At 40.6% G+C, this 18,554-nt stretch overlaps 1 non-coding gene across 1 annotated transcript; it reads right to left on the bottom strand.

The window, feature by feature from the left end:
- Positions 1-6,538: 6,538 nt before the first annotated feature.
- Positions 6,539-6,645, bottom strand: LOC141589268 (small nucleolar RNA R71). Its single transcript, XR_012520215.1, has one exon. It is a non-coding gene; the product is annotated as a small nucleolar RNA R71 (small nucleolar RNA).
- Positions 6,646-18,554: the final 11,909 nt, after the last annotated feature.

Genomic DNA, 18,554 nt, shown 5'->3' with positions numbered 1-18,554 from the left:
GAAATTAACATAGTGCGACTGTGCGAGTGACCGTCCTTTGAGAGGTACATGCACACGCATTTGCCATTGTTTCTCTTACAAGAAGCTGTCAAATGGCCAGTATAGTTTGTCTCCACATTTGGCGACCATGTTTCACTTATAGAAATGCCCATGATTGATATGAATTGTAAACTTGTTAGTGTTGTGCGTTGAATCTCTAACGAACTTCTCATTGTGATGTCCATCGCATTTCGTGGGACTTTACCTCTTATTTGTTACTTCGAGTGTTACAAACTAACGTGAAACATACAATGTCGGATGTCCGTGTGCTTCGAAGTAGATTGCAAACTCCCATTATCTTTCCCGCTGGACGTATGATTGGAGACATGTCAAAATTGGGGTCGACTAGATAATCCAAATCGGCGACTTGAAATAGATTTGAATGGCAACCAACGTCCGATTCACTTCTTGCTAACCTTGAAATTGACTCCGGTGTAAATGATTTGCTTTGTAACTATATAATCCGATTTTTTTTTTCTTTTTCGAAATGACTCAAAACAGTTAATCTGTAATCACTCATTAAATTGGAAAGGACAAACTGTCATTGGACTTTAATGACATGGTTCAAGCCCAATAGATCAACTGCTATCCAATTGATCGAAATTTCACAATTCAAAGCAAATCCAGATAATGGGTATAAGGCGATTTTACCCAAGTAGTAGTCTAAAACCACTAATCAAATGGTTTAAATACTATTATAGATCTCGCGCAATGCGCGGTATATATATAGAGTATTTATTTTTTAGGGTGTTATTTATATAATGGAAAACTAATTAAAGAGAATTGAGTAAAGTTATAAAATTAAGAATTTGTTTAATAAATTTTCTCCAATTATTTTAATGAATTTTTTTTGTCACAAAGTTAATGGTAAGTATGTATTAAATTATTCTCTAAAGTTATAATTAGGATAAATTACAAATAACCACCACGTATTTGCGTATTTTTACAAATTACCACCACGTATTTGAGTTTTTACAAATAACCCCCGGATTTTTATGATTACTCCCCATTCACCACCGTATTTTCAACCCGAACATCATTTTTCTTATTTTCCGTCTCGTTAAGTTACGATTTACGCTAAATACCCATATTACCCTCATTTAATTACACTAACTCACTATGCCCAACATAGAAGTAACATTTTCCATATTCACGTTTTCCAGGATTCTCCCAAATCAATTAGTATAATTTCTGAAAATTTAGTTTTGATTAAATCGATGCTATTAGTGTCATTAATACCCATCAAAATGCAATTAATTTAATTAAAGAGGCCAAAATCGTGTCAAAATTAATTGAGAAATCTGGAGAATTGGTAGAGAATCGTAGTACAAGTACACTAATTTATGAGAAACTGGATTTGAAGAGACGATTCTTGCGCCACCGCGATGGTGACCATGGCCTTCTCATGCGCCGATGTTTGACGAAGCCGGGGACGACTCGTGAACCTGAAACGAACTTGCCGTGGTGCTTCGGCTATGGTGGTGTCGTCTTGGTTGAGCGAACACCACACACCTCTGAAATGACGACAATGGCGACGACCGCCATGGCTGCTACTACAACGACGACAAAAGACCAACGAACATGGCAAATCACCGGCCTAACCCGAGGTATCACTCTCCAAATGGTGAGACGAAGTCACCGCGTCATTGGTTTCGGTGGCTCTCAAGATAAGCTCAGACTCCCTTCGTTCCGCTCAATCATTCATCTTCTTCATCTGATTGTCCTTACATTCTGGAAATTCTGGAAATTGACTGAAAGAGGGGGGAGATTGGAGATTAAAGAGCTAGAACAATTTGGGGATTTAGGGTTTGGGAAAAAAGGAATAGGGGTATGTTTATTGTTTGAGTTGATAAGGGTAATTTGGGTATTTATGATAAATCGTTAATTAAAGAGTCGGAAAATATGAAAAACGAGTTTCGGGTCAAATATACGGTGGTAATTGGGGAGTATACGTAAAAATTTGGGGTTATTTGTAAAAATAAAAATACATGGTGGTTATTTGTAAAAATACGTAAATACATGGTGGTTATTTGTAATTTTTCCTTATAATTATTGCATTTAATAAAAAATTTACCAACTTACCGTTTTTACTTTAACATCAATTTTAATTTATTTTGATGAAAAAATTATAATTTAAAATTTAATTATAAGATTATATTTTAATGAAAAGATGGTTTAAAGAAAGAAAGTTTTACCTGTTTCTTTATTTAGATAGATGCATTTGTAGAGAAAACTAAGTGAATTTTTATTCTCTTAGTATTAAGGGGGATTTATAGTTAAAATGTGAAAATAAAATAACTAAAACATATAGTCTTACAGTCTATGATATCTATCATAGAATATGTCACACATAAGAATATGGTAATCAAAGTATTTTAGTAAATATATTTCTCTCCAAAATATTGATAAATAACAATTATAAAGTAGTACCATCATTTCTGAAGAATAACTAATAATTTTAATCTCAATATTTAAGAATAGGGTTTTTTTTGTCAAAAGCTACCTAAGATTTGTCTCACTTGCAAATACACTACCTATCATTTTATTTTTTGCAAGACAATACCTTTCATTTTTTAAATTTTGTTGAAAACTACCAAAACCTATTTTCGGGCCAAATTTTGGTCAAACTCCGGTATTGACCTTATTTACTCCAATTCTCACGTGGGAACTCTCTTATTTTCTCTTTTTTTTCCCCTCATTCCTCTTTTACCATAGTCCCCATGCCTATTTCCCTTTCTCCTCTTTTACCTTTACCTGATATACTTTCCCAACCATTACTCATTCATCCTTCACTTATTTAGGATTGGTGAATTTTATTGTAATCCCTCATCCACTATTTTGTAATGACAAAATGTAAGCAATGCAATTAAAAATAACCGGTATTTGAGTACATTACATTGCATTTCATGTCAAAATAACCTAATATAACATGTATTTGAAGTCTACATTAGCCAACATTGAAATACATAGCAAACAATATTGAAAACACCAATCCTATGAATATCTTAACTTTCTTCTTCTATGACCTCAACATCTCCAACGCAAATCTTCATCTCATCACATTTCACTTCAAGCTCCTTCAAATGCATCTTCTCCTTAACTCCTTGCTTAAGTTGATTAACTTTTCTCATCACACGAAACTTCAAGATGTTTTAAGTTCAACATGGATGCCACAGTTGCATACCTTTCTTCTAGTTCAGGTTTCGTGGATCTTATTGAGGTACTTGACATTGGGAAAAACCAAAAATGGAGATTGATAAGTAGTAATTTAGCGTTATTTTACCCATGCTTTTATCTTATTTTCGACTCGATTTTTGTGTGCTTATATGTTCAATTAGCTCATTTAATTAACTAATTTATAATAATTAGTCGTCGTAGTCATATTTATTAATTAGTCGGATATTTATTTAATATTATTATTAATATTACTTTATTATAATAACTTGTAGGTAAGGAGAAATAATAAAGAGGAGATTCGATTTAGAATAAATCAAGACGGAAATTGAAGAGCAAAGCGGGTCAAGACGAGTCTTATTACAATAAGAGAATGACAAGTCAACAATTGACTTTGACAAAGACTGTGTCATCATCACCAACACACCATTTTTCTCATTTAACTCCACCATTTCCATGTTACCAACATCACGACATTTCATCATCTTTACTAATCCATTTCCACATTAGACCACCATTTCATCACCTTCAACCTTCCTGCAATTCACCATTACCTTCATCATTCATCATCATCATTCTCCTCAGCCACCATTTTCGATCCCATCCCCTGCCATCTTCAATCAAGACAACAACAATCCTCCGTCTTCAATTCCGAGCTCGCAATTGAAACCCGAGTTCGCATCTCCATCCCCGTCAATCTCCATCTTTATAACAACCACCACTCTTCGCCATTAATCAACCCATCTCGCATACACCAGAATTCGATCACCATTGTTGAACCATCCGCCTTTCACAAACCCGTCTGCAAACACCTACTCCCTCACACTCATCGTCATCACCATTCATTTAAATCAAACCACCGTGACCCACGACAACCATCAGCAAAGCCCGACTCCATCACCAATCCCGCCATCACAGCAGCAACAATTCAGACCCATTTAGATTGAACCCGACCCGGTTCTCACTTGTACCTGCAATCAACCATTGTCGACAACCACCACGAGCCCACATCAAGCAGCCGCCGTGGTTACTCCCTGCGACCACCATTGCTCTTCCCTGCCACCTGATCCGTTCATTGCCATCGGTCATAAGGGCTTGATTGCGGTTGTATTTGAGTGACTCAATTAATTGGGTTTATCATGTGGATTAGTCGAAGAGGAGAATAACATAAATTTGGGTTGAATGATTCAGATTTGAAGAAAAGAAGCAGCGAAAAGACGTCCTTGCCCCTTCATATTCATCTCTCTGTCATTTTAAGTTGAGGGCATTTTAGTCTTTTATAGTTCATTTGGAGTCCTCTATATAAAAACCCACCTATTGTATGTGAAAAGAAAAAGAAACCCTCATAAATTTTGGGACGCAGCCTTCATTTTTTAGAAGGGAACCAGTAGCTTTGGCTAGTAGTAGTTAGAGAATATAACACCATTATTTCCTCATATTGTTATCTCATAATTAATTTAGAGTAGAAATTAGTTCAAAGTTTCCATCTTTTGCAATCCTATTTGAAGATCTATGTTCATTTTTCCGTTTAATGCAAATTTGGTATTAATTCTTCCCTCTCTTTCTTATTGTTATTGTTATTTTCATTATTATTATGTTTTAGTTAGTTTAGTCACTTAAATTAATCAAAGTTTTAGTTTTTATTAATCTTACCATGTTTAGTGTAGTTTATTAGTCATTCTATTAGATTAAAGTTACAATCTTTATTATTAATTATGCTTAATTTTATGTTTAGAATAATTATAAATGTATCTTATGTTAGATTAAATATGATTAGTGAGTAGTCTTCTACTAGGACTCGGTTTGACCCGACATGAGTAATTTCGCTAATTGATTCTCATAAAGGCTAATTGTTGGGGGAAATTGGTAAGGGTAGTTTAGAGGAATGATTTGGTTTATGGATTGATTTTGGGTAGTGTCGATTTGTAACCCTTGTCCACCAACGAGAGTTGGTTAGGTTGTAAATTGGGTATCCTAAGTTGGTCTTATCACTAACCTAGGTTGAGACCGAAAAGGAGAACCAAGGGAGGGTACCTCTAGGCTAGCGTTTGAAATCGACCTCCAAGAGGAGGAGTGGGATGACCCGGAATACGATGAGTGCTTAGTGACCTTGACCAATTACTTGACCACCTTGGAAAAATGCATGTTTTTTGGGTAGTTGGGTGTTGAGTTAGGGATTCCGACCTTCGAACCCGAGAGGGGGGTTGGTGGGTAGAGCTAGTGTCCTATTATGAGCCCGAGAGGGAGTTAGTAGGCGAATTAGAGCCATCTCCCCCTTGCTTGTCTACCCGAGTGATTAGCCTAGGGAATCGTGACGTGGAATTATGAATCGTTGTGGGAGAACCGAGTTCTAGGCCCTTTAATCATTTGATTTACAACTTAATCTTTTCTTGCTCATTTTCACTTCTCTTGTTGAATTGCCATTTCTATTACTTGCTTTCTTACTTTAATTGTTTTAGTAGTTATTAATTTAGTTAATTAGTTTAATGTCAACCAATTTCTTGATTCACGTAGCTAACTTATAATCTAAGACAAAACTAGTATTCAAACTTGATCTCCCTGTGGTTCGACCTCGACTACCCTACTACGCTAGTTGAGTTAATTTGTTTGATCGGCACGACGACCTCTACCCCGTTATCAAAATGGCGCCGTTCTTAGGGAGTTCGGCTAGATATTAATTGTTTTCGTTCTTGTTTAGACCAAGTCTTTTGTTACTAACCCCTCTCTTGAGTGTGTAGGACTTTTTGCATGGTTAGGAAAGCTCGAAGAGGTCAACCAATTCGTCCGATTGACCACGAGATCGAAGCAACCGCGAGAAGACTAAATTCACTCCGTAGAAGAGGGCTTATAAAACACCGATTCCTCAAGAAAATCCGAATGGTGAGGACCTTCAAGAAGAACCACGGGTCTTTGAAGCTTTCGAAAATCCTTTTCAAACACCTAAACGGAAGTGACAATGGCCATGGTTCCTATGAGAGACAACTTGGCTCCTAAAAAGGTGGTGAATCCGAGTATCGTCAAACCACCCATTCAAGCCAACAATTTCGATGTGAAAGCCACCTTGCTTCAACTTGTCCAAGGGAATCAATTCGGAGGGGGAGCCACCGAAAATCCCAACGAGCATCTCAACGAGTTCTTGGATAGTTGTGACATGTTCAAGGCCAATGGAGTGACGGAGGATGCCGTACGCCTTAGGCTTTTCCCTTACTCTTTGAGGGGAAGTGCCAAGGAATGACTTAAAAGTTGTGAACCCGACTCCCTTCGGACTTGGGACGATGTCTCTAAGGCTTTTCTCAACAAGTATTTCCCACCCCAACGAACCGCAAGAATCAAGAGTGAGCTCCAAGGGTTCACCCAACAAGAAGATGAGACCCTCTATGAAGCATGGGAGAGGTACAAGGGCCTCCAAAGGCTATGTCCTCACCACGGTATTGGGGATGATGAGCTCATCAACAACTTCTATGAAGGGTTAAACAATGAGATGAAGATGAACCTTGATTCCTACCGAAGGGAGCATTGGATAAGATAGATCACAAGACGGGGAAGGAGCTTATTGAAGAAATGGCTTCTCGTACCTTTCATTGGAACAATGATAGGCACAAGAGGAAAGGGAAGTCAACGGTCGAATCGGCCAACAATGTGGAAGTGAAAGAGATGATAGAAGAGCTTAAGCAACAAGTTGCTTTGATGAGCTCAAGCAAGACATCTAGCAATTCTTCTATGAGAAACCAAGTCTATAGTTGTGAGCTTTGTGGAGACCAAGGACACCCACCCAATGAGTGTCCTTTGGTGGTTGGAGATGGAAGTTGTATGGAGCAAGTGAACGGGATATGGGAGTCTAGTCCTACCAAGCAAGCATTTAACAACAACCAATATCACCCCGAAATGAGAGCCCACCCAAACTTCTCCTATGGCTCTCAAAATGTCCAAAACCCAACCTTCCAACAAAAGTCACAACAACCAAACTTTCAAGCTCAAAAACAAAACACAACATTCAATCAAGGTCCACCGGGTTTCCAAGGAAGAACCTTCCAACCAAGACAACAACAATTTCAACCACTTAACCCACCAACCTCCCAACCTTTCCAACAAAATTTCCAACCATTCCAACAACCCACCCAACCAAAGTCAAACATGGAACTCATGATGGAACAAATGATGACATCTCAAACGTAATTCATCAACCATACGACTCAAAAACAAGAAGAGACAACCTCATCCATCAACCAACTTAGGACCCAAATGCAAGCTTCTCAACGAATGACGGACAACCAAATCTCCCAATCACTACTCAAATGAGCCAACTACAAGCCTCCCAAGGTAAATTCCTGGGTAAAACCGAGGAAAATCCGAAAACCATGAATGCTATCCACTTGAGGAGTGGTAGAGATTTGGAAGACCAGGAATTTGTCAAGAAAAGGAAGAGTAGTAGACCGGGTAATGTCATTGAACCTCAAGTTGTGGTTGAACCTCCTAAGGTAATTGAAGAAAAGGAGGGAGAAGAGGAACTCGTGGAAATTGTTGTGGAAACTCCAAAAGTGATTGATGAACCAACAAGGGTGGTTGAAGAGCCTCAACAACAAGTGGTAAGAACTTATGTACCACCGGTTCCCTTTCCACAAAGGTTGGCAAGAGCCAAACTTGAACAAAAGTATGGGAAGTTCATGGATATGATGAAGGGTATCAACATTACTATGCCTTTCATTGATGCCGTAAAGGAGATTCCAAGCTATGGAAAGTTCTTGAAGGAGCTCATCTCAAACAAAAACTCCTTAAGCCCGACAACCACGGTGAACTTATCGAAGGAGTGTAGTGCAATTCTCATGAATGAGGCTCTTCAAAAGCTTGAAGACCCGGGGAGTTTTTCCATACCTTGTAAGATTGGGACCGTGCACATTGAGAGGGCTTTGTGTGATTTGGGGGCAAGCATTAGTCTTATGCCTCTAAAAATTTTCAAGAAATTGAAGGGTTATGAGCTTTCACCAACAAGGGTTTCTCTCCAACTTGCGGATAGGTCTCAGTAAGATACCCAATTGGTCTTGTGGAGGATGTCCCACTCAAGGTGGGAAAACTTGCATTTCCATGTGATTTCTATGTAATGGACATCCCCGAGGACACGAATATCCCCATCATATTGGGACGCCCTTGCCTTGCTACGGGGGTGCCATGATTGATGTGAAGAATGGGAAGCTTTCTTTACAAGTGGGTGAAGATAAGGTTGAATTCTCTTTGAACAAGGCTATGAAAGAGCCTTCGGAATAAAAGTCTTGTTATATGATTGATGTGGTAGAAGAATGGGTTGATATGAAGAAGTTTGATGAAGACAAGGGTTTGCAAGGGTTCCTTGAGGGCAAGGTAAAGGATTGCAAGGAACACCGGGAATATGCTTTAGCTATGGAAGCTACAATTGAAGAAGACCTGACAAAGAATTTGAAAGCTTGAGAGGAGATGGTAAAAAGGAGGAGAGATCTACGCCTCCTCAAGTGGAGTTGAAACCTCTTCCTTCTACTCTTAAACATGCTTTCCTTGGCCCTAATGACACTTACCCTATTATTGTCAATAGTGCACTCAATGACACCGAACTTCAAAAGCTACTTGATGTTGTGAAAAAATACAAGGATGTCATTGGGTACTCAATTGATGATATCAAGGGGATTAGCCCTTCTTTTTGCACCCATCGCATTCATTTGGAGGATGAGGATGCATCTTCCATTGAGCCTCAACGCCGCCTTAACCCCGCTATGAAAGAAGTGGTTAGGAAGGAGGTGTTGAAGCTCTATGATGCAAGCATAATATACCCTATCTCCGATAGTGCGTGGGTGAGCCCGGTGCATGTTGTGCCGAAGAAGGGCGGGGTCACGGTAGTCACCAATGATAAGAACGAACTCATTCCAACAAGAGTCACAACCGGGTGGAGAATGTGTATAGACTATAGGCGCCTTAACAAGGCAACTAGGAAAGACCATTTCCCCCTCCCTTTCCTTGACCAAATGTTGGAAAGACTTGCCCAACATTCTCATTTTTGCTACCTTGATGGGTTTTCGGGATTTTTCCAAATCCCGATTCACCCTAATGACCAAGAAAAGACCACCTTCACGTGCCCATTTGGCACCTTTGCCTATAGGCGCATGCCCTTTGGGCTTTGCAATGCGCCAAGCTCGTTTCAAAGATGCATGCTTGCGATATTTTCTGAATATGTTGAGAATATCATGGAGGTGTTTATGGACGATTTCTCCGTCGTAGGCACCTCATTTGATGGTTGTCTAGCTAATTTGGGTAAGGTCTTGAAAAGATGTCAAGAGAGTGGTCTAGTCTTGAATTGGGAGAAATGTCACTTCATGGTGACATCCGGGGTCGTTTTGGGTCATGTAGTGTCAAGTAAAGGCTTGGAAGTTGATCAAGCCAAGATAGAAGTGATCAAAACTTTACCCCCTCCCACTAATGTGAAAGGAATTAGAAGTTTTCTTGGGCATGCCGGTTTTTACCGGAGATTTATCAAGGATTTTTCTTTGATTGCCCGACCTTTAACATTGTTGCTTGGAAAAGATGTGCCATTTGAATTTACTAATGAGTGTTTGGATGCTTTCAATAGGTTGAAAGAAGCCCTCATCACCGCTCCGATTATGCAACCTCCCACTTGGGGAGAACCTTTCGAGTTGATGTGCGACGCTAGTGATGTAGCGGTGGGAGCGGTGCTTGGACAAAAGAAAAATGGTAAACTCCATGCCATATATTATGCAAGCAAGACCTTGGATGAAGCTCAATCACATTACACCACCACCGAAAAGGAGCTTTTGGCGGTCATATATGCCATGAACAAGTTTCGTTCTTATTTGGTGGGCTCTAAGGTAATTGTGCATACCGATCACACGGCGTTGAGGCACTTGCTAATCAAGAAGGAGTCAAAACCACGCTTGATTCGGTGGATTCTTTTGCTACAAGAGTTTGATATTGAAATTCGAGACAAGAAAGGTGTAGAAAATGTGGTAGCCGATCATCTTTCTCGGCTATTACATGTGAAGGGTAAGGATGGATTGCCTATTGATGACTCCTTGCCGGATGATCATTTGTTCGCACTTGCTTTGATGGATGTCCCTTGGTACGCGGATTATGTCAATTACTTGGTATCCGGGGTCATCCCACATGGTTATGACTCCCATAAGAAGAAGAAGTTCTTTCACGATCTTAAGCAATATTTTTGGGAGGAACCATGCCTTTACAAGTCTTGTGCGGATGGGATAATTAGAAGATGCATCCCGAATGAAGAGGTACAACCCATAATCTCTCATTGCCATGACATGCCGAGTGGAGGGCATGGTAGTTCACGAAAAACAGCCGCAAGGGTACTTCAATGTGGCTTTTATTGGCCTTCTTTATTCCATGATGTGGCCGCCTACGTCAAGAAGTGTGACAAGTGTCAAAGAAGTGGTAACATTTCAAAGAGGCATGAAATGCCAATGAACTACATACTTGAAGTGGAGGTATTCGATGTATGGGGCATAGACTATCAAGGCCCTTTTCCCTCATCAAATGGGAATGAGTATATCCTTGTAGCGGTGGACTACGTGAGCAAATGGGTGGAAGCAATCCCAACAAAGACTTGTGACGCGAAATCGGTGACCAAACTCATGGAGACGATCATATTCCCACGGTTTGGGGTTCCACGAATTGTGATTAGTGACCGTGGAACTCATTTCCGGGAAAGGACTCTTGATGCTCTACTTAAGAAACATGGGGTGCAACATAGGCGGAGTCTTGCCTATCACCCACAAGCTAACGGCCAAGCCGAAATCTCTAACCGCGAAATCAAGATGATCCTTGAAAAGACCGTGAGCCATCGAAGGAAAGATTGGTCTACCAAGCTCAATGATGCATTGTGGGCTTACCGGACCGCCTTCAAAACACCAATAGGAACTTCACCGTTCCGGTTGGTGTACGGGAAGCCTTGCCATCTACCGGTCGAGTTGGAGCACAAAGCGCATTGGGCGATCCGCCTCCTTAACTTTGACTTGAAAAGCGCCGGAGAGAAGCGGCTACTTGACATCAATGAGCTTGAAGAATTTAGGCTAGAGGCTTATGAGAGCTCTAGATTGTATAAGGAGAGGACCAAAAGATTCCATGACAAGTCCATCATTCGGAGAGAGTTCAAGGAGGGAGAGTTGGTTCTCCTCTTTAACTCAAGGTTCAAGTTGTTTGCGGGGAAGCTCAAGTCTAAGTGGTCGGGGCCCTTCACCGTGGTCCGCGTCTTTCCACATGGTGCCGTTGAAATATCCGATGGGGATCAATCCTTCAAGGTGAACGGGCAAAGGCTCAAGCACTATGTTGCCGGAACCCCTATTATCAAGAATGTGAGCTCCATCGCCACCTTTATTCCGAATTATTGATTGTTATTCATAACTCCGTCGAGCCTACGACATTAAACAAGGGCGCTACATGGGAGGCAACCCATGCATCTTTGTAAATAACTTGCATTCTAGACTAGTAGTGAGAGATTTGGAGTCGTATTTTGTCTATTTGGATTGGTGACGGAGGTCACTTTTGAAGAACACAAGTTTTATTTTCGTTGACCCGAAATCCCGACATCATGCGTCGGAGTAATTGTGGAAAACATGAATCCCGGGGTCAATGAAAAAGCTCAAAGTTGAGTTGAAGAAAAATTGAGCAAATTGGAAGAACACAACAAAAATTAGCTGTATGTTGTGTTTTGCTTTTAGTGGGCCGGCAAATGGTTGGTCCACCTACAATGAGGCCAAACAATTTTTTGAGAAATTGAACTAGTGGTGTGTTTTGCGGTAGGGCCGGCAACTCTCACCGGACAAAGACACCGGCAAGTTGAAAACACGAAGAATTGATGATGAGGAGTGTGTTTTGCCGGCAGGCCGGCAACCGGCCCACCGGCATGACACACCTGAAGACTTGGCAAATTTTAAAAATTGGTGAAGAGGAGTGTTTTGCCGGTAGGCCGGCAACCGGCTCACCGGTAAAACACTCATACTATGATACTGGGAAGTTGATTTTTGAGTGAGGAGTGTGTTTTGTCGGTGGCGCGGCCTAAGAATGCTCACCGGCGTAACACACACATTATGTGGGAAATTTAATTGTGGAGAGTGTTTTGCCGGTGGACCGGCAGCCGGTTGGTCCACCGGCAGCGAGGTCAAAAATTTCAGAGAGAAATTCGAAGAAATTGAAAAAGGTGATGTGTGTTTTGCCGACAGACCGGTTGCCGGTTCGCCAACCGGCAAAACACACCCGCAGAATACAAAATAAACCACGACTCACCCCTTTTCTCATTTCATTTCTTCTTTCTTCCTTCATCTATCCTCCATAATTTTTCCCCCTTTCCAACCCTAACTCCATTAAAACTCAATCAAACTTCCTCCTACCTTCACCAACCTCCTCAATTCATCAAGATGGCCGGAAGAAGAACAAGAGCCGACATAGCAAGGGACCAAGCGGCATTGATTGCTCAAGCGGCGACCGATACTTACCCCGATCCGGACTTTCCTACAGTCGAGTTTGCCACACCAACTCAAAAGGGTAAGTTTATTCTCTTTAAAAATCGCCCCCTCACCCCTACTAAGTTTCTTCATCATCCGTCTTTGTCTACCCTTGGGATTGCTAGGGAGACGGAAACTCTTTTTGCGGGGTGTGGTATGAGGGGCATATTTGCCATGCATGAGTATACTTACCCTCAGATCATCTTTCTCGGCTATTACATGTGAAGGGTAAGGATGGATTGCCTATTGATGACTCCTTGCCGGATGATCATTTGTTCGCACTTGCTTTGATGGATGTCCCTTGGTACGCGGATTATGTCAATTACTTGGTATCCGGGGTCATCCCACATGGTTATGACTCCCATAAGAAGAAGAAGTTCTTTCACGATCGCCTTCCCATCATCATTTAAGCTCACATCTTTAAGCTTCCTCCTTTCATCTAGAGTTTGATCATTCTCCACCTCACTTTCAAATTCAATGGTGTAAAACATGTCCTCCCTTGTGGGAGGAGGGTGATCAAACTCCAAACCACTTGGGCAATCAACAACATTGGAGACTTCACTAGTTTCCTTGCCCTTCACTTCATCCTTCTCCTTATCCTCAAATTTCTCATTCAAGCAACTCTCAAGAGCTAAATAAGGAGCCACAACAACCTTTTCGGAAATATTATCACACTCCTCAATCATAAGCTCGTAAGATGGGGTAAGAAAGTCAAGAGGAAGAAAATCAATGGGAATAAGAGAATCAACCTCAATAAAAAGGATAGACACCGAGGGTTCTTGGAAAAATCTCTCAAAGGTGGGTTCTCCGAAAGAAACAATATCCACAATATCATCATCCCACTTCACCTCAAGACTATCATCAAACATGTTTAGACTCTCTTTTTCCCAAGACTCGTTGAAAGTACCACTCTCCTCAAAACACTCTTTACTCAACTCCTCCACCATCTCATGATCTACCTCAAATGACATACTCTCATACTCACATATGCCAAATTGCTCAACCTCATCCATAACAAGTGTATCACTCGGCTCACCCAACTCATAATCATCATGAAATAACATGGTCTCAAACTCACATACACCAAATTGCTCAACATCATCTTGGACCAAAGAAGGAGAGTCATTAACCAAATTAAAATCATCAAGAGGTGACATATTATCATCATGAGAAATCACATAAGACTCCACAAAATTATCACCATTAAACATGTTATCATTTTCCAACAAAGACATTGAAGATTCATTCAATTCATGTTCAAAGGTGGGAGAATCAAGAGACACAATCACATTATCATTAGGAACAAATTCACAAGACTCTACAAAACCATTATCATTATCACTCAAGACATCACTCTTAAAGTTCTCAACATTTTTCAAATCACTTGAACTATGAGTAAGAGTGTCGATGTATTGGTTTGTTGTTTCAATGAATTGTTCAATCATGATCTCAAGGCTTGATTTAGGAGGGGAGGTATTCAAATCCCATTGGTATGTATCATTAGCCAACCTTCTAAAAAGTTCCCAATTCTCCAAATAATTTGTGTCAATGAATTGTCCACCACACATATAGTTGACTATGGTCCAAGACTCTTGATTCATGCCATAATACACAACAAGGCAAAGTTCCCATGTTTCAAAACAATTACCAAATTGACCAACATATTCACCAAGCCTATCAAAATAACAATAAAATGGCTCATGCTCAAATTGTGGGAAATGAAAACTAGCCATCTTATCACAAGTAACAAGTAACAAATACGTAGTCTAACAAATCTAAGACTCAACAAATATCAATCCGTTGATCTCCCGAACGCGCTAAAACTTGATGGTATCAAGCTATACCTCGCAAGTGCACGATTTTATCGTTGTACACTATTAAGGGTCGATCCCACAAGGAGTTGAAAAGATTACTAATTGTTCTAATCCGATCGTTTAGCTAAGTCGAAAATAAAAGATGGGGTTGTTATACTAATGCTACCTAAAACAAAATGAAATGCAAACTTAACAAAAGCAAGGAAAATAAGCAAGAACGAAGGATAAGTTGTAATTCAAATGATTAAACGGCCTAAGACTCGGTTCTTCCCAAACAATTCGCAATTCCACATAGTTAAATCTCTAGGCTAATCACAAGGGTAGTTAGGTGAGGAGGTGACGGCTCTAATTCGCCTAAGACCCCCCTCTCGGGTTCGAAATAGGACACTAGCACTACCCACCAACCCCCCTCTCGGGTTCGAAGGTCGGAATCCCTAACTCAATACCCGACTACCCCAAAAACATGCATTTTCCCAAGGTAGTCCGATATTTGCTAAGGTCATTAAGCCCCATCAATTCCCGGGTCATCCCACTCCCTCTCTCGAGGGTCGATTTCAAACGCTAATTTAGAGGTGTCCTACCCCGGTTCTCCCTTTCGGTCTCAACCGAGGTCAACAATAGGGTCAAATCTCGGGTATCCAAATCACAACCTAACCAACTCTCGTTGGTGGTCAAGGGTCGTAAGTCGACACTACCCAAAAGTCAACCCATAAACCAAGTCATTCCTCTAAACTACCCTCACCAATTTCCCCAAATAATTAGCCTTTATGAAATTCAATTAATGAAATTACTCATGTTGGGTCAAACCGAGCCCTAGTGGAAGACTACTCACTAATCATGGTCCTAATTGCAAAATAAACAATAAAGATGGAAACTTTGGTCACAAACATGGTGAGAAGGTGAATCTTACTACTAAACATGCAACAATCCAACAATAGTTGTAAAGAAAGATGATTTAATCTAGTAACAAGGGTGATTAAACCTAAAGATGCAATCTTTAACCAAATCAACTCAAAGATTAAGTCTTTGAGGACAACTATCCAAGTATGAGCAAATGAAAGAGAAACAAAGGAAAGATGAACAATAAAAAGATGGACAATGATGAAAATAACAACAACAAACAAACAACAACAATTTAACATAAACAATCAAACAAGCATGAAGGAAGAACAAAGTGTAAACAATTGAAAATAGGGAGAGAATTAATACCAACACAAATGCAAAAGAGGAATTTGGAATAGAAATAATAAAGAAGGAAATCCTTCAATCTTCTTACAAACCCAAATTCAAACCCCAATTAATTGAAGAACTAGCTTAATTAGGGAATGATTAGTGAAATAATTAACAAAGTTTGAAACTTGGAAAGGGAAATAATTCAGATCTAGGGTTGTGTGTCAAAGGGTTTAAGGAGAGGGGTATTTATAGGCTTGTACAAGATTAAGAAGAAAAGAGAAGAAAAGCCCAAAATCCCGTCTGTGCGTTTTGCTGCGGGTGCACCAATGGCAGTGCTCCTACCGCAAAAAACTGCAAAGAATTAAAACATCCGCATCCGTGTTTTGCCGGTGGGCGATTCTTGTCTGTGCGAAAACACCTTCTTTAGACTTTCTTCTTCTTTGTGATGTGTGAAATGCTTGGTTGACCGGGGCCGGTGCTCCTACCGGCAGCGAGGCCAAGCTTGTTTTTCACCAAATTCTCCAATTAATCCCACTTGCTGTGCTTTACCGGTGGGCGGTTGCCCGGCTCACGGCAAAGCACATTCCTCAACTTTTCTTCAAAATCTTAAGTCATTCTCTCGGGGTGTGTTTTGCCGGTGGCTAGGCCCAGACTCGCACGGCCTCCGGCAAAACACACTCTTCAGCATTTCTTCACCTCTTCTTCATGTAAAGGCAATGGGGTGCCTTTCTTGCCCCAATTTCTCCATACTTGGATCGTTTCCTACAAAAGGATGCACAAGGTAACAAGTACGGGCATTGGGCACAAAATGCAAGGAAAAACACCCGAAACCGACTCGTTATGAGTCGGTATGCATAAAAGAAAGAGGGAATTAGAGGTAAATTAATCGTATATCAAACCTCCCCACACTTAAGCCTTACTCGTCCCCGAGTAAGTCCCTAAACCAAATGTACAGAGCATTATTATGATAGATATGGAGAGTGGATGCACAATATAAGCATCACTCAACTAAACTACTACTTAAGCCGATCGAGTATTAGCGCACTCAACGCCCCTTCAACTCACAATTTGACACCCATGAGGGGAGAGTGCCCTATTGCAAGGCAAGTTGGGTCTTGCTACAAAACTTTCGACACATTCATCATGAAAGCACGTAATCAACAAGTAGAATGCATCTAACAAAATGATCCACTTTCCTCATCTAAGTGGCCGAATTTTTCAAATAACTAAACACGGTCTTGGTCGGGAGTACCGTCTCAGAAGTGCCAATTGAGGTGCCAACCCCCTAAACGTGACCCAAGCAACCCTTGTGTGACCAATGCCCGAGAAACAAATTCAAGAGCGGGGAAAGGGAAGAAAGGGGAAGTCCGCTGAGAATTACAAAACCGACACAAGATTCAACCAAAGGACCCATGACTAAGGAGACCAAGGCAACGACATCCTCACGGTTTTCACTCGTCACTCAATGAAAGAACAAGGTGATTTTTGTGACAAAAAGTAACCAAAATCACTCAACTAACTCGACTAGCGAAAACGTGCCCGCAATCTAATGTGTAACACCGTCCTATGTCCAATGAAATGCAAACAATGAGAAAATGCACAAAACATGAAGCAAGGGTTACAACGGGGCTAAGGAGAAGGTTGAAACGGGATTGGTGCAAGCACCGTTTGGACATGTGGGGCTCAAATCAAGAATCGTCGACACATCACATCCCATTTCTTATTGCAACACATGAGACACGTCTATGCCCTAACATAGCAATGATGACCAAAACTATGCAAAAATTGCATAAACCCAACTCAAGTAGGAAAAATTTGATAAAACTCCTTTTATTTCAACAAATGGTAACGTCTACACCGTAACAACGACTCGGTTTCCCAAGCCATGCAAAAAATGTGTAAACCCGACTCATCTTTGGAAAAACATCAATTTGCCCCCTTTTATTTAGCAACGGCTTTTTCTACCCCATTTAATGATGAGGAGGGGTGTTGCTTGCCTTTTTCTTTTCTTTATAACATATATACAGCATGACTTACTATTTTTTTTGATTTTTCACGACATTTTCACTTTTCTATTTTGTTTTTTTTTTCTTTTTTTTTATTACTATTTACAACCTCTTATTTTATATACAACACCAAATGTAGACAAAATTTCGACCCAATGGACATGTACTTCGTCCATCACCAAATTCCGACTCCACCACCTAGACACTTCTACAAATCATGACCCATTCTTGATTAAGGAGGGGTGTTTTTGGGATGTAGCTCTTTTAGTGGGTATGCCAAAAGGAATAGGCTAAGGCTCAGAGGGGTGAATCAAAAAGGAAATCAATGCAAGGGAGAAAACATGGCTATTTGGCTATTGTGAGGTTCATAAAAACTGATTTTTGCTTCGTATCATGTGCACAAAAATGTAATGCAATTTCATGGTCTAAGGACGATGCGACACGCTTATGCGTAGTGATGTGACACGCCTCGCGAGGAGGCCTACTCTCAAACCTAGATGAGGGCGGGGTATGAATGTACCCACCCTAGGAGGCTCTACCCTTACCCTTTGAGTAGCTAAGTCGAGCCAAAGGTCTAGTCTACGGCCCTAGGTCTCACAAGATCGGTCTAGACTCGTTGGTTAAGCCCTCCTTCCTCGGCTAACTAAGAGGCCACGGGTGCGAGTCACGAGGAGGGGAAAGGCACAATTGGGCACATAAGCTCATCATGGGGGTACTTGGTTCCCTTCCTTGACCATGTTCTTTCCCAAAAATTTATTTACAAACTCAATGCAAAAAGAAAGAAATGCAAGAAGTATATACATGTGAACAAATGCATGCGGGAATTTAAACAAACATGAAATGAAACGTGC

Source organism: Silene latifolia, chromosome 6, assembly GCF_048544455.1.
Source record: "Silene latifolia isolate original U9 population chromosome 6, ASM4854445v1, whole genome shotgun sequence".
Classification (NCBI taxonomy): Eukaryota; Viridiplantae; Streptophyta; class Magnoliopsida; order Caryophyllales; family Caryophyllaceae; genus Silene; species Silene latifolia.
The sequence above is the reverse complement of the archived record's forward strand: the minus strand, read 5'-3'. Positions and strand labels throughout refer to the sequence as shown.